Source organism: Triturus cristatus, chromosome 4_1 (assembly GCF_964204655.1).
Source record: "Triturus cristatus chromosome 4_1, aTriCri1.1, whole genome shotgun sequence".
NCBI lineage: Eukaryota > Metazoa > Chordata > Amphibia > Caudata > Salamandridae > Triturus > Triturus cristatus.
The window spans coordinates 43,045,517-43,059,357 of record NC_140585.1 but is presented as its reverse complement, the minus strand read 5'-3'; the positions used below and the strand labels follow the sequence as shown (position 1 = coordinate 43,059,357).

General features: G+C 50.8%; 1 protein-coding gene across 1 annotated transcript in view; it reads left to right on the top strand.

Annotated features, from left to right (window-relative positions):
• Nucleotides 1–12,939: 12,939 nt before the first annotated feature.
• Nucleotides 12,940–13,841, top strand: part of TMEM109 (transmembrane protein 109) — a 56,528-nt gene continuing 55,626 nt past the window's right edge. The window contains exon 1 of the mRNA XM_085651465.1: nucleotides 12,940–13,077. The gene's annotated coding sequence lies outside the window, so the exon portion shown is untranslated. The remainder of the gene's footprint in view (nucleotides 13,078–13,841) is intronic.

Here is a 13,841-nt window from a genome sequence, read left to right as displayed (position 1 = left end):
TTAGTCTCAGTCGTTTTATCGTCCTTGGAAGAATGAAAGCAGTATTCATGTAGCTCGAGAGCCAAGTGCCTAAAGACCTCTGCTGCAGGGCCTCCACCCACTGAGCTAGATTATTAAAGGGCGGCTTCTGCGAGCACCTGTGTCTCTGCTGCAGAGTTACTTCCACGAGAAGGGCCTCTCTGAGGCTGTGCAATGATGCAGCCTTCAGAGGAATATTAGAAAAGCCAGGTCACTCGATCCTGGTCTCCCAGCTCCAGGGTCGCCGCTCTGGCTCGCTAGTCTTCGCGGGGTTTTAGCAAATAACATTTTGCGTTTTCAGCCCTGTCAGCCTATACCGCTTAATGAAAAGTAAAACTGCCAGACCCAGTGAGGAAAAAGTGGAAGGCTTGATTTAAATCAGATGCAAACTCAACAGAGGGCGAGCTGGAGGAAGGAAACAGACCTCCTTCGCATGAGACGAACCCAGAGTCGCTGTGACATTTCTTTCACAGACCCCCGAAGGACAGAATTGTCGCAATGGTTTGGACTGTGCTGCCTACAGGACACTTGGGCAGGAGTCCAGCATTTTCCGGTGATCCAGACGGGCACCCTGGCAGCGCGTTCTCAGGACGCCCGCAACAGCCAGGCCTGTCTGCAGCCAATCAGGTACAGGGAGCCAGAACACCCCCGGGGGAGCAGACATGGCGAGTGAGTTGGCTGAAGAGGTGGGGTGTGGGTAAAGCTCTGAAAATCGCACAAGACCCAAATCCAACAACCTGAGCTAGGGTGACCAGACGTTCTCGTTTTCCCAGGATGGTCCCTGTTTTTGGAGAAGTGTCCCCGTGTCCCGACACTTTTCTCCAAGTGACTCTAATGTCCCTGTTTTCAAACAGTGTCCAGGTTAAACACAGAAATGTCCGTGTTTTTCATTGTTCCGGTTGATCATGCGCACGCATGCTCTCTTTGCACTGTTTACAGCATGTATCGTCACTGAGGTGAGCGCTGTAGCAAGAAGGGAAACCCTTTGAAGAGACATTTTACACGCAGCGCCACCAACGTCATCGTGCCAGCCAAAGTTTCTACTTTGGATAAAACAATATTTCTTCGTCCTGTTGCTGGTATTCAAAGCCATACAAACTTTTCAGTAGCCCTTATGCATACCGTGCAAAGATGAATGCATTGCTCATTGCATGTTTTATTCCTAACCAATTGATGCATGCTCTGTGTTCTCCATATCAAAGCTATGACTTGACCTTTTGACTGACCTTTCAGATCACGGCAAACTGTTTAGCCATGGTAGGACGCAACCCGAGAACTTCCGGGGGGAGAAGAGCCCTGATGGTAAGCAAACCCTCCAGGAGTTCCAGACAATTGATATAGAGCTGGAGGCCTTTCTCTGACTAATGACCTCCCCCGTGGAGATGGATCCGCGCGGGCTCCCCAACCCCACCGACTCCCATCTGACTCTATGACAGTCTGGGTGAGAGACAAAACTCGCCCTGCTGTTCTGGGCCTCCATGTGAATCAGCCACCAATCTATCGACATCCTGGTTTCCTGGGACAGGGGAACTAAGTCTGAATAGAGCAGGCCGTTTCAGAGGTGATGAATTTTTAACCACTGTCGAGCTCGATAATGAAGGAGACCCAGAAATATGGCTTGAAGGCAGGGTGCAAGCTATCCCACTATCCGAGCTACTTGCCTCAGAGATACCCTCTCCTTGGATAAGAGGGACTTCAATTCCCTCTTGATGTCCTTGTTCTTCCTCAACATCCTCTGGGAAATATGTCATAAAGAAGAGATGGGTGACATTTTGTCACATGTTCAAGAAAATCTGGGTTTTCCACCGTTCCAGTCGTACGATGGAGCGGAGACTTTATTCCCTCAATATGTGAAGCCGTCATCGATGGCGATGCCATTTAATGGCAAAATGTATTAGGAGAGGATTTTCTTCCTCATAATATAAAAGTGGCTGCAATCTTCGCTACATTGATTGTCAGTACCTCTGTTAATCGCGAGGATTCGACTCCAACGGATGCTGGCCTCTGCTATGAACATGTCTTTTGATGCTATGAACTTAGCTATTGAGGCTGGAACCGATTCGACGTACACAGCCCAGCCCAGCCTTTAGTGGGAGACTTTGATAAAATGGCTGTTGCTATTCAGGAAGGTCAAGAATATCAGACGTTTTGGCCTCAATGGAGCAGCCGTCGAGACTCCTGGCCGACGTTTCACTGATATGGTGCGAAGTGTGGCAATATCTTCAGGTACCCTCAAGGCGGCAAGATGGAGTCTCTGGATGAGAGACTGCAGAGCAGAAGCACTCGGGAAATCTGTACTCCTAAAGACGCCATTTGAGGGACGCATGCTGTTTGGAGATCAGTTAGATGCAGTGATTTCCAAGGCCTTTAAGAATCGGAATGCTGCGCCCTATAAGGCGACGTCTGGCTCTCACAAGTTTCGGGCTTTCTCTTCGAAAGCTTCTTCCAAGAAAGGCTCCAGGTCATCAACATACAGAAGGAGGCGGAAGTACCAGCCCAAAAGATAATCTCAGAAGCAGGATCCTTTCAAAAATGCTGTGCCAGCTAAAAGAGGTCCTGACAATCAAAGAGTGGAGGTCTCCGATCCAGTTGGCGGAAGGATTCAACAGTTTGTCAGGTTTGGGAAAGGAATGTCACGGACAAATGGGTGCTGAGCATAGTCAAACGGGCTATGCCATAGAGTTTTGAACTGTGCCTCCAGGAACATGTATAATCTTGACTTAGATTACGAGACAGGAGGTCAAACGTTGGGCACTGTTTGAGGGAGTAGATACTCTTATCCTCAAGAAAGCAATTGAATAAGGCTCGGAAATCATCAAACTGGCGAGAAATGGAGCTTTTGAAACTAGAACTAAGGTTCTTCTCTTAGCGGATCAGGGGCGACTCACTCCTGATTCGTACAGACAATATGACAGCCAAGGCCTACATATGCAGGCAGGGGTTACAAAATCTCTTGCATCGACAAGAAGTGCGCGAACATGCAACGAGAGCAAAGACAACCTAAGCAGGCAGATACCTTCTTCCCAGAACTTCTCCCTCCATCCATACAGTCTCTGGCTTCGGACTCAGAGGTGGGCTCAACCAGTCTGGGATCTACTGGTTTCCCATTAGATGCAAAGATGGGGAGGTTTAACTCGAGGGGGAAGGGACACGAGACCATGGATGATAGATGAACTTTTGTGTGCATGGCCTCCCAGTCTGCTGTACGCTTTTCCTCGCTTCCCCTCAATCAGACCCTTTCTGGTGAGGTTGACGTCAGAATCAGTGAGGTTATACTGATTGCTCCAGCATGACTCTTTGCTCATTGGTTCCCGCTTCTAAAAGCAATGTGTTTTTGGATACTTTATCTAAACCGCACTTTGAGCCTTTCGTAGCGCTGGATTTAAAACTTCTTACTTTTAAATCTTTTTTTTCTGGTGGTAATAACTTCAGCCAGGTGACCGTGAGAGTTGGCCGCTCTTTCCTATAAGTTCCCATTTTGTAAATGCACGTCATTTGTTCCCAAAATAAATTTGCCATTTCACAGGGAACAAGAGATAATTTCACCAGAGTTTTATCCATCCCCTTCTTCGGAGGAGAGGAAATTGAACTCGGATGTTAGAAGGACTCTTCTAGATCATTTGGACAGGGTTCAGCCCTTCAGGAAAACTAAATCTTTGTGAATTATGAGCCAGCGAGGAAAGGGGAAAAGCCAACGACGGCTTCATGAAGCTGATGGATTTGATCCCTTATTTCCATGGCTTTTGACTCTGTGGGGGAGTTTGCCCCAGTGGGGATTCAAGGAAGGTCTACTCGGAGCATGTCCTCTACGATGGCTGAATTACAAGGAGCATCTATTTCTGAAATCTGTAGGCCTGCTACTTGGTCGACCCCCTCCACTTTTGTTAATCCTTACAGGGTCTCAGAGGAAACTCGCTTAGATAAGGTGTTTGGTATAAGTTACTCTCCTCTATGAAGCAATAGAGTATGAAGGATTGGTATCATCAAAGCGTTGTGTTTGATGCTTTCAACTACAGCTGTCCGTTGTATCTTTTTTGTTTGCTACATCAGACTTGTAATGAAGTAAAGCGAGGGAGAGACGCAGCGACAATGCTCATGATACTTACCGGTAATTACTAAGCTTTTGACTAACAACAAACTACTGATCCTGAACGAACGAACAACTATGACTCGAGAATCTCAGAAGATACTATTAGAACAAGAAATAAAAGCGAATCACTCTGTAATGGATATAGAAATGTAGACAAAATTTAAAAACAATTTCATCGTGGGATCATATACTGTTGAAATACAACTGTATCTTGATTTTAACATGAAAAACCGGGTTAAGAATTCTTATTTGCAGAAATACGGAGGAGCCTAGCGCGCAACCAAGATGGCCGCATAGGCTTAAGGCTCTCGAGGGCCTCCGCAACCTCCCACGTCTATCCTGACTAAATCCTGGTAAATTTGACGGGCTTTTGCTGATGCATTCGCGCTGAGGTGCCACCCGTTTTCCGAATTCTGATCGGATGCCGGGAACCCAAATGGTTGCCCTCCGAAGTTTGCGGCCTGCTGGTGCCTAGGTCCCGGTCTCGAGTTGGTGAGGTGCCCGGGTACGAAGTGAACAACAGCGGCATGCAGGGCTTGACCTGCCCCGTACCCCGCACTTTCACTTTCGTTTTCAAGTCTGCTGTTTGAGATCGGCTGAGGGACCCTGGTGTTTCAGAGGAGCGCGGACAACGGAGTGTCTGGCCCGATCTTCGGACTATCCACGGACGTCCTGCCTGCGATCGCAGTGTCGGCTTAACTTAGCCAACGGGTCCCTGTCCCTGGCGCTGGCGGGTGCCAACCTTGGTGGCCTCCGGACGATGGCGGCGAGACTCGAAGGGGACAAGTCGAAATCTAAGTCAACCCGGAGGGGATCCTATGCTCAGGCCAACAACATGGACCGTTACGCGCAGCTAAAGGGATCCCCCGCTGGCCTGCATAAATCGCCTGAGCGGTCTAAAGAGCTGGCGGGCCCAGCGTCGGAGTTTACCCTGCAGGACGTTATGGGCGCCATTGAGGAGATGAAGGCTGCTGTGGGTCAGCGATTTGATACCCTGGCACATAAGTTGGACGCGGTACTGATCGATGTGAATTTGGTCAGGGCAGATCTGTCCAAAACCAACGAGCGGGTCGACTCCTTGTTACAAGCGGCGTCGAGCCTAACTGTGGGCGTGGCCGCCCTGCAGACGGAGGTCCGTCGGTTGCGGCTTGCCAGTGACCAGACTGATCGTCGACTTGAGGATTCGGAAAGCAGGGCTAGACGGAACAATGTCCGTATCATCGGAGTGCCGGAAAGATCGGAGGAATCTGCTGCTGATCTTTTTGTGGAGGATCTGGTGATCAACCGTCTCGCGCCCAAGGGATTGAGCAAGTTCTTTGCGGTGGAGCGGGCCCACAGGATTCCGGGTGGTGCGCCCAAAGTGGGTGCTCCCCCGCGGCCTATAATCGCTCGACTTTTTAACTTTCGGGATAGAGATGCTATCCTTCAGGCGTCGCGGGTGGCTGGGCCGCTGAAGTTTGAGAACTCCAATGTTAGCTTTTATCCGGACTTCACGCAAGCGGTCCAGAAACAGCGGCTGGGATTTTTGGGTGTCAAGCGGCGCCTGAGGGACATGGAGCTGAAATACGCGATGTTATTCCCGGCAAGGTTGCGGGTTGAGTTCCAGGGTCGTTCCCACTTTTTTGACCGACCGGAGGCGGTTGGTGACTGGCTGGATGCCCTACCGCGGGGACAGGATCGATACGATCGGGCGGAGGAAAGCGGACGGGATGTGGTGGAGCAGGACTAGAACTTGGTTCCTGGCGATGGACTAGATTGACTATTCATTGCAGCTTGGCTCAGTTACACTCTAATCCGGCACATCATGCCCTTCAAATGTCTGGGGGTTGGGGGAGCTTTTTGGGGTCCTTTCCTCCTTCTGGGGTTCTTTTGTGGTAAATGTTAGGGCGACAGGCACACTGCAAGTTGGGGGGGCTGTTCGGGCTCAAGCAGGGGTGCAGGGAGGGGGGAGTTGTGGTTTTGGGTCTGTGGGGGAGGGTGGTTGTTGGGGATGGTTGTTGTTTTTTCGTTTCGCAGGGCAATGTGAAGTTATTTGCTGATTTCTCCGGGTTGTGCTCTCCGGGATGTGGGTTTCATGTGCGGGAGTGGGATGGGGGATAGGGGATTGCGAATCCTTTCGTGGAATGTGAATGGTCTGGGGGACAGGATCAAGAGCGGGGTGGTGTTACAGTTCTTGAAGCGGCTCTCGCCCGACATCGTTTTCCTGCAGGAGACACATTTGGTTGGGAACTCCTTCCAGGCCCTAAATAGGAGGGGCTATCGCCTTGCCGCTCACTCTGGCTTCACTTCTGGCTCTAGGGGAGTGGGCATCTTAGTAGGAACTCCCTCCCACTGGCAGTGGACGAGGTGCTTCACGATGATAGGGGGCGATATGTGGCACTGGTGGGGAGATGGGAGGGTAGAACCATCTCACTGGTGGCTGTGTATGTGCCCCCGGGGTTGCAGACGACTACATTTGCTGACTTGGGGCGTTTGGTTCTGGGGCTCCCTGGGGGGGTTTTGGTGTTGGGTGGAGACTTTAATGCCGTGGTCTCTGGATTGGAGGACCGTCACCCCCCCAGGGATCTCCCTAGGGCTCAGGCCTGGTTGGGGAGTTTTTTGGACACTTTGGGACTGGTAGATTGCTGGAGAATGATGCACCCGGGACAAGCGCAGTATACCTTTCACTCGGGGGCCCATGGGAGTCTCTCGAGACTCGACTATATGCTCATGCCGGCGACCCAAGCGGGGATGATTGGGGAGGTGCGTCACGTAGCCAGAGGTATTTCTGACCATTCCCCTATATGGTTGCAACTGAGAGTTGACCCTGGCACAGAGGGAAGAGTGGCACCTATTGGCCCCTGGCATCTTCGTAACCCTAAGATCCGCGCGGAGTAGGTCAAGTCCACTGATCACTACTTCACTGATAATGTGGGGTCGGTGTCGTCGGCCGTCTCCCTATGGGAGGCTTATAAGGTGGTGGTCAGGGGGCAGGCCTTGTCTCTTATCTCCCATACTAAGAGGTGCGAGAGAGCTGAGGTGGTTCGCCTGGAGACTGAAATAGCTGAAATGGAGGAGGACTTGGAGCGTGGAGTTACTGATGAGAAATTGCATGTTCTCAGCCTCAAACAGTCAGATTATAGAGCGCTAGTCACGGAAGCTGCTAAAGGGATGTATAGAGAACAGCAAGGGCGTCTGTATGACGTGGGGGATAAGGCCGGGAAGTTGATTGCTTGGTTGGATAAGAAGGAGAGAGCGAGTAGGGTGGTGCCCGTTGTGGAGAGAATGGATGGAGTGCGTGTGACTGACCCTGTTGAGATTGTTGACTGCTTCGCGGACCACTTCCGCGGGGTATACTCTCCGGTTTCCGTGCGTTCGGAGGAGGATTCTCATCTGTTGCTTCGAGACATCGCACTGCCAACCTTATCGGAGGCGGATGCAACATTGATGGAGGCGAAGTTGTCGTCAGATGAGATTGCTTTGGCCAATCGCTCGATCGCGTCTGGTAAGGCGGTGGGTCCTAATGGTCTTCCCATTGAACTATATAAGTTATGTCCTGATAAGATAGCGCCGTATCTTCGTGACATGTTTTCGGCGGCACGTGCGGCGGGCTTCCTTCCCCCTGACCAACGCCTCGCCACCATAGTGGTGATACACAAAGATGGGAAGCCGCGAGACAGCTGCGCCTCCTATAGGCCCATTTCGCTGTTGAACGCAGAACCCAAAATTCTGGCTAAGGTGTTGGCTAACCGACTGGTTCGGGTCGTGGGCGACTTGATTCATCAGGATCAGTCCGGTTTTATACCCCATCGGAATACCGCCCTAAATTTGAGGCGGTTGCACGGTGTGCTGGCTAGAGCCGAGTTTATACGGGAGCCGGCCATCTTGGCATCTTTAGATGCTACTATGGCGTTCGACACTTTGGAGTGGCCATATATTTGGGCCGTTTTGGCGAAATTTGGATTCGGCCCTGAGTTTATTGGTTGGGTAAAATTGTTATACGCTGACCCACTGGCTCAGGTGGTGGTGAATGGTAGGGTGTCGGCTCCCTTCGCACTGGGGAGGGGTACGCGACAGGGATGTCCGCTATCACCCCTTCTCTTTGCGCTTTCTTTGGAGCCTCTCGCTGCCTGGTTGCGTTGGGAGCCGTCGTTGCGAGGCATTAGATGGACGCCGGAGTTCGAAGACCGTGTCTCCCTTTACGCGGACGACATCCTTCTATATCTCACTTCCCCCCGACAGTCACTAATGGTATTGGTGGACGTGTTGACTTCCTTTGGCCGCAACTCCGGCCTGGTTATCAACTGGGCCAAATCGTGCGTCTACGTCCTCTCCGGGGAAGCTCCCCTCCTGCCGCAAGACTGCCCTGTTCAGGTTGCTACCCTGGGGTTCAAATATTTGGGAATCTTTATCTCACTGGATCCCGCGGTCCGCTATGAGCGAAACCTTCTCCCTCCCCTCCAGCGACTGAAGGCCGACGTCGCAAGATGGCGACAACTTCCGCTTTCACCGCTTGGACGGGCGGCATTGTTCAAAATGATGTTGCTGCCTCGCTTTTTGTACGCTTTGCAAAATACTCTGGATGTCGTACCGGCCCGCTATTTCCGGGAGGTTGAGGGTCTTCAGCGTCAACTGTTTTGGGACGGGCGGCCGCGGATTGCTCTCGCCAAGTTAATGCTTCCTTGGTACGATGGGGGGGTTGCACTCCCTGATATCAAACGATACTATTGGGTCTCAGTTGGCGGCTGTGAACCACGGGATATATGGTCCTGCCTTAAACCCGGCGTTCGAGATGGATAAATTCCTGCTTCCGGGTGGGGATTATAATAGGGCGCTGTACTCGGTGACCCCGGACACGCGGCTGACGGGACCCACGCGGGTGGCAGTGCGTGTGTGGCACGCGGCGAAAGCGGCGATGGGGTGGAGGGATCGCTTGACTCGGGCGACGCCGCTGTATGCCTCTGGGCGGTTGGGCTGTTTGTGGAGATCGAAAGGCTTTGAGAAATGGGACATGATTGGTATATGTAAGGTGGGTGATCTTTGGGTGAAGGGAGCTTTCAAAACATTTGAAATGCTTAAAAAGGAATATAAATTGAACTATAGAGAGTATTTCCGATATGCTCAAGTCCACCATGCGCTGTGTTCGGTTTTTCCGGACGCTGCTGCCATCCCTGAGTATTCCCCACTGGATGATAGAGTGTTGGATGGCTATGTGCCCGACAGCACTATTTCTCTGATTTACAAGAAACTCATCAACGATCGCGCGGACTTGCTGCTCCGTCTGAGGCAGGCATGGACAGGCGATGGCTTAGAGCTGGATGATGAGGACTGGGTGTCGGCGGTCTGTTATAGGTGCTTACGGACTGCCGGGTACTTTGCCGCTGGTTCATTTGAATGTATGGCGTTACACTGCGGGCCCTCGGGCTCTATAGCGGCCGGCCCTGGTGGTTGTAGGCCCTTGTATGTCTTTTATTGTGTGCTAACGGTTTCTAATAAAATAAAAATTAAAAAAAAAAAGAATTCTTATTTGCGTTTCAGACTTCTGTTCCTCCTTTTCCGACAATTTGATGGCTCCGGGAAACCTGCTGTAAAGAAAGGGAACTGGTGTTGGATCTGAATTTGGACCAGGAATAGATTGAACATATATTCTGCCTGTATCTAGGCCTGCTTGATGCATGAAAGAAACATCTGAAACCTATTGTACAGACGGAAAAGATGAGAACAGTCTTTGAAGCAATTCTATTCTACTTCAAGGGACCACACCGTAAACTGTTGGACATATTATAAAATATTTTGATTTAGTCATTACGTTGTGGGAGAATAGAATATGGAGCATATTAAAGTGGTAAAACTGGCTTATAAGGAGTTTTTAGTGTACAAACAGATATATTAATAATTTCTTTAGGAAGGGTAACTCATTGTTTGCTGAATATAGTTGCAAGAAATTAGGTTTCTGGTTGACTGGGGTGTGAGCCCTGGTCAAGCATTACCACAATCCTAATCCGGGTAAGGCACAAGCAAACCCCAAATTAACCTGTGCTCACCCCCTGTTAGCTTGGCACAGAGCAGTCAGGCTTAACTTGAAGGCAATGCGTAAAGTATTTTTGCAACACTTCAAACAGTAAGACAGTGAAAACACCACACAAAAAGATCCCACACCAGGTTGAGAAAATAGAGCTAATTTAATGAACAAGACCAAAACGACAAATCTCCAATAATTAGAACTGGACGTACACATTTTTTAAGAATAAACTGTAAAATAGCACAGCACCGTAAAGCATAAAGCACCAACGGGGATTATCTGGTTGCGCTGGACTGGGTCAAATCCAATTGTTCATGCCGACTTCGATGCGATGAAGCGCGGTTCAGATGCAGTCCCAGATTAGTCCTGCTGAACTGTTACCCTCTCAAATTTTGTACCAAGAGTCACGTTTGCGGGAAATACGTTTGCTGGGAGCAAGGAGAGATTTGCTGGCAATGGTCAGCGTGGCGCGAAGAACAGGCCGGGTGTTGCAGATGAGCGGGCTGGAGCCGTGTAGTGACGATCCATGACAGCGTTCAATGCTTGATATTCGTCAAGGCAAACTTGCAGCGACTTGTGCTGATTTCCTCAGAATGCCTTGGAGTGGTCTGTCTTGGCAGTCGACGGCGACTTCCAAGACAGACCACTCCAAGGCATTCTGCCCTTTACTCACGAGAATTACGTTATTGAGAACCGGATCTTTGGGACAAATTCTGTCCTCTACTGAACTATGAACGCCCCGAGGAAGCCCCAGGCCGGATGGCCATGTAAAGGGGCAAAACACGTGTTGGTTGTTACCTCTTGCTACTCACCTGAGAGGAAGTCTCCGCTTCAAAAACTGCATATATAAAAACATTGCACTTGATCAATCGACTCTTTTTTCATGATTGAACTACCATTTTCTCTTAATTTGTCCTGACACACTCTTGGAACTTAAATGTCTGAAATGAACTGTGCAGACATTTTAGCACATATCAGAAATAGGAAAGCACAAATAAAGCAATTTTTTTTTAATTCTGAAGTGTGGAAATAAATATTTGAACACGATCAAAACAAATCTATACTAGGTTTTGACATTTCCACACATTATCGTTTGTGTGCTGTATACTTTTATTAGTAAACCGGTAAGTCTGTGCAAATGTAATGGTAATTTCAATTGAAAATGTGTTGTCTGTGATGGCAGCGCTACTTCTCCATGCATACTCCCCTTTACGCCATTCCACTCTACTTTGTACCACTCCACTGCACTCTACTCTGCCCCACTCCACTTTAAGCCACTTCACTCTGCGCCTCTCGACTCTACTGTGCACCATTCTAGTTTATGCCAATGCACTTTGTGTGACTCTTCACCACTGTACTCTACACCACTCCAGTCTAGGCTACTCTAATCTACGCCACTCCACTCAATGCCAATCCGCTCTACACCACTCCACTCTACAACACTGCACTCTATGCCATTGCAAACTACGTCAATACACTCTACGCCTATGCACTCTACTCTGTACCACTCCACTCAAAGCCAGTGCACCCTATGCCAGTCCACTTAATCAACTGTGCACCACTGCACTCTGCACCAGAACTCTCTACACTGCACCACTCCACCCTCTTCTGTACCACGTCACTCTATGCCACTGCACTTTACTCAGAAACAATCCTCTCTACGCCGATGCACTCCGTCCCACTCTAATCTACACCATTGCACTCTAGGACATTCTACTCTGTAACACTTCACTCTCTGCCACTCTACTCTGTACCACTGCACTCTACGCTACTGTACTTTTCACCATTTACTCTGCGCCACTCTACTCTGCATCACTCTATGCCACTGCACTCAACAGCACTCCCCTCTGTGTCACTGCACTCTACTCTACGACACTGCACTCTTCGACACTCTACTCTGCACCACTCTATGCCACTGCACTCTATCCTGCTCCCCTGCACTCTATGCCAATGCACTCTGCAGCGCTCCACTCTGTGTCACTGCACTCTACTCTGCACCAATCTACTCTATGCCACTCTACTCTGACACTGTACTCTCACTCTACTCTGAAACACTCTATTCCACTGCACTCTACCCTGCACCACTGCACTCTATGCCAATGCACTTTATGCTATTCTATGCTACTACTCGCCACTCTCCTCTATTCCACAAGCGTTTAGCCATGCTGAACAGCATGCAGGTGTACAACATGGCTAAAACACATTGGCAAAGACAATACCTCTTGCATAGGCGAGACCTATTGGCTTTGCCACCACTGTTATTTTGGTGCCCAGGTCGTTTGTCTGTCAGGGTGTAATCCTGGGCACAGACCAGACTCGAGGCACTTGGGGTTTCACGTGTAGCGTATGGTGGTGTCTGGTTTGTGTAAGGATGGGTGTGTCATGTGTAGTGTTGCTGTGAGGGCCCCTATTAGTAGTGTACTGTAGGCATGAGTGTCCAGCCTCACATCTGGGGCGGTCTGCGGGACATGGGCGCCAGGCCCTGTCGGCCGCCCATCCTTCCAAGGCCGGTAAAGTGAGTAAACACCAGTGGAGTACAGAGAAACTGTGTGGTGCTATTTACTACACGTCGGAGAGGCAGCAGTGCGGTGGGGGGCGTGCACAAAAAAGGTTTTTTTTAAGGAGCCCTAGAAAGAGAGAGAGAGTCGGCGGATACATGCTGGACCGAAGGACAGAGAGCTGGCACCTGGGGAGAAGAGTTCTGCAGGGGCTGGCGGCCCCGTGGATGGAACTACAAGTCCCAGCAGGCTCTGTGCCTCAAGACGGTGCCAGGGCCGCCTGGGCCATGACTCACTGTGAGCCGTCAGCGCCGGGTGTCTCCTTACAGCGGGGGGGGCGGGCGCTGTACACGGACTACAGCTCCCAGGGTTCCCCGCGGGGGGAGGGGCTCCGGCCCCGCCCGCGCCAGGTGCAGACGGCGCGGACCGAGAAAGTTTCTGCTTTTGTCCTGCTGCCGCGCGCTTGCCAGGTGAGGGCTCGATCTGTACTTGGGGGGCGGGTGGGGGGTCACCGGGCCGTCCGCAGCTCCTGTCCCCTCCCCCCCCGTGGGCGGCGGCGGCGGGTGGGGAGGAAGTTGGCGTTGATCACGGGGCACATAGCATGGGCTCAGGGGAGTGGGAGAAGATTTGTCGGGGGCCTCCCGCCCCTCCCTACCTACCCCCCCCTCGTGGGAGAGGATCCTTCGGGGGCCTCCCTCCCCCCTTGAGCCGCAGAGAGCCCTGCGGGGACGCCATGGGTGGGAGTAAATGCATCACGGAAAATTAATTTTCTCCAGCCCCGCTTTAAAAAACTACAGCGCCGCGCAAAAAAAACCTAAAACTACAGCCCTGCACAAAACACTAAAAGCACCGTGCAACATACCTAAAACTACAGCCCCGCACAAAACACTAAAAGCACCGTGCAACATACCTAAAACTACAGCCCCGCACAAAACACTAAAAGCACCGTGCAACATACCTAAAACTACAGCCCCGCACAAAACACTAAAAGCACCGTGCAACATACCTAAAACTACAGCCCCGCACAAAACACTAAAAGCACCGTGCAACATACCTAAAACTACAGCCCCGCACAAAACACTAAAAGCACCGTGCAACATACCTAAAACTACAGCCCCGTGCAGCATGCGTCGTTAACACGCCTGAAAAAGATGGCAAAATAAATGAGCCCCCATCCGGTACCAGGAAACACACTGCGCCCGACGAAAAGATTGGTTCTTGGCACCCGGCCGTG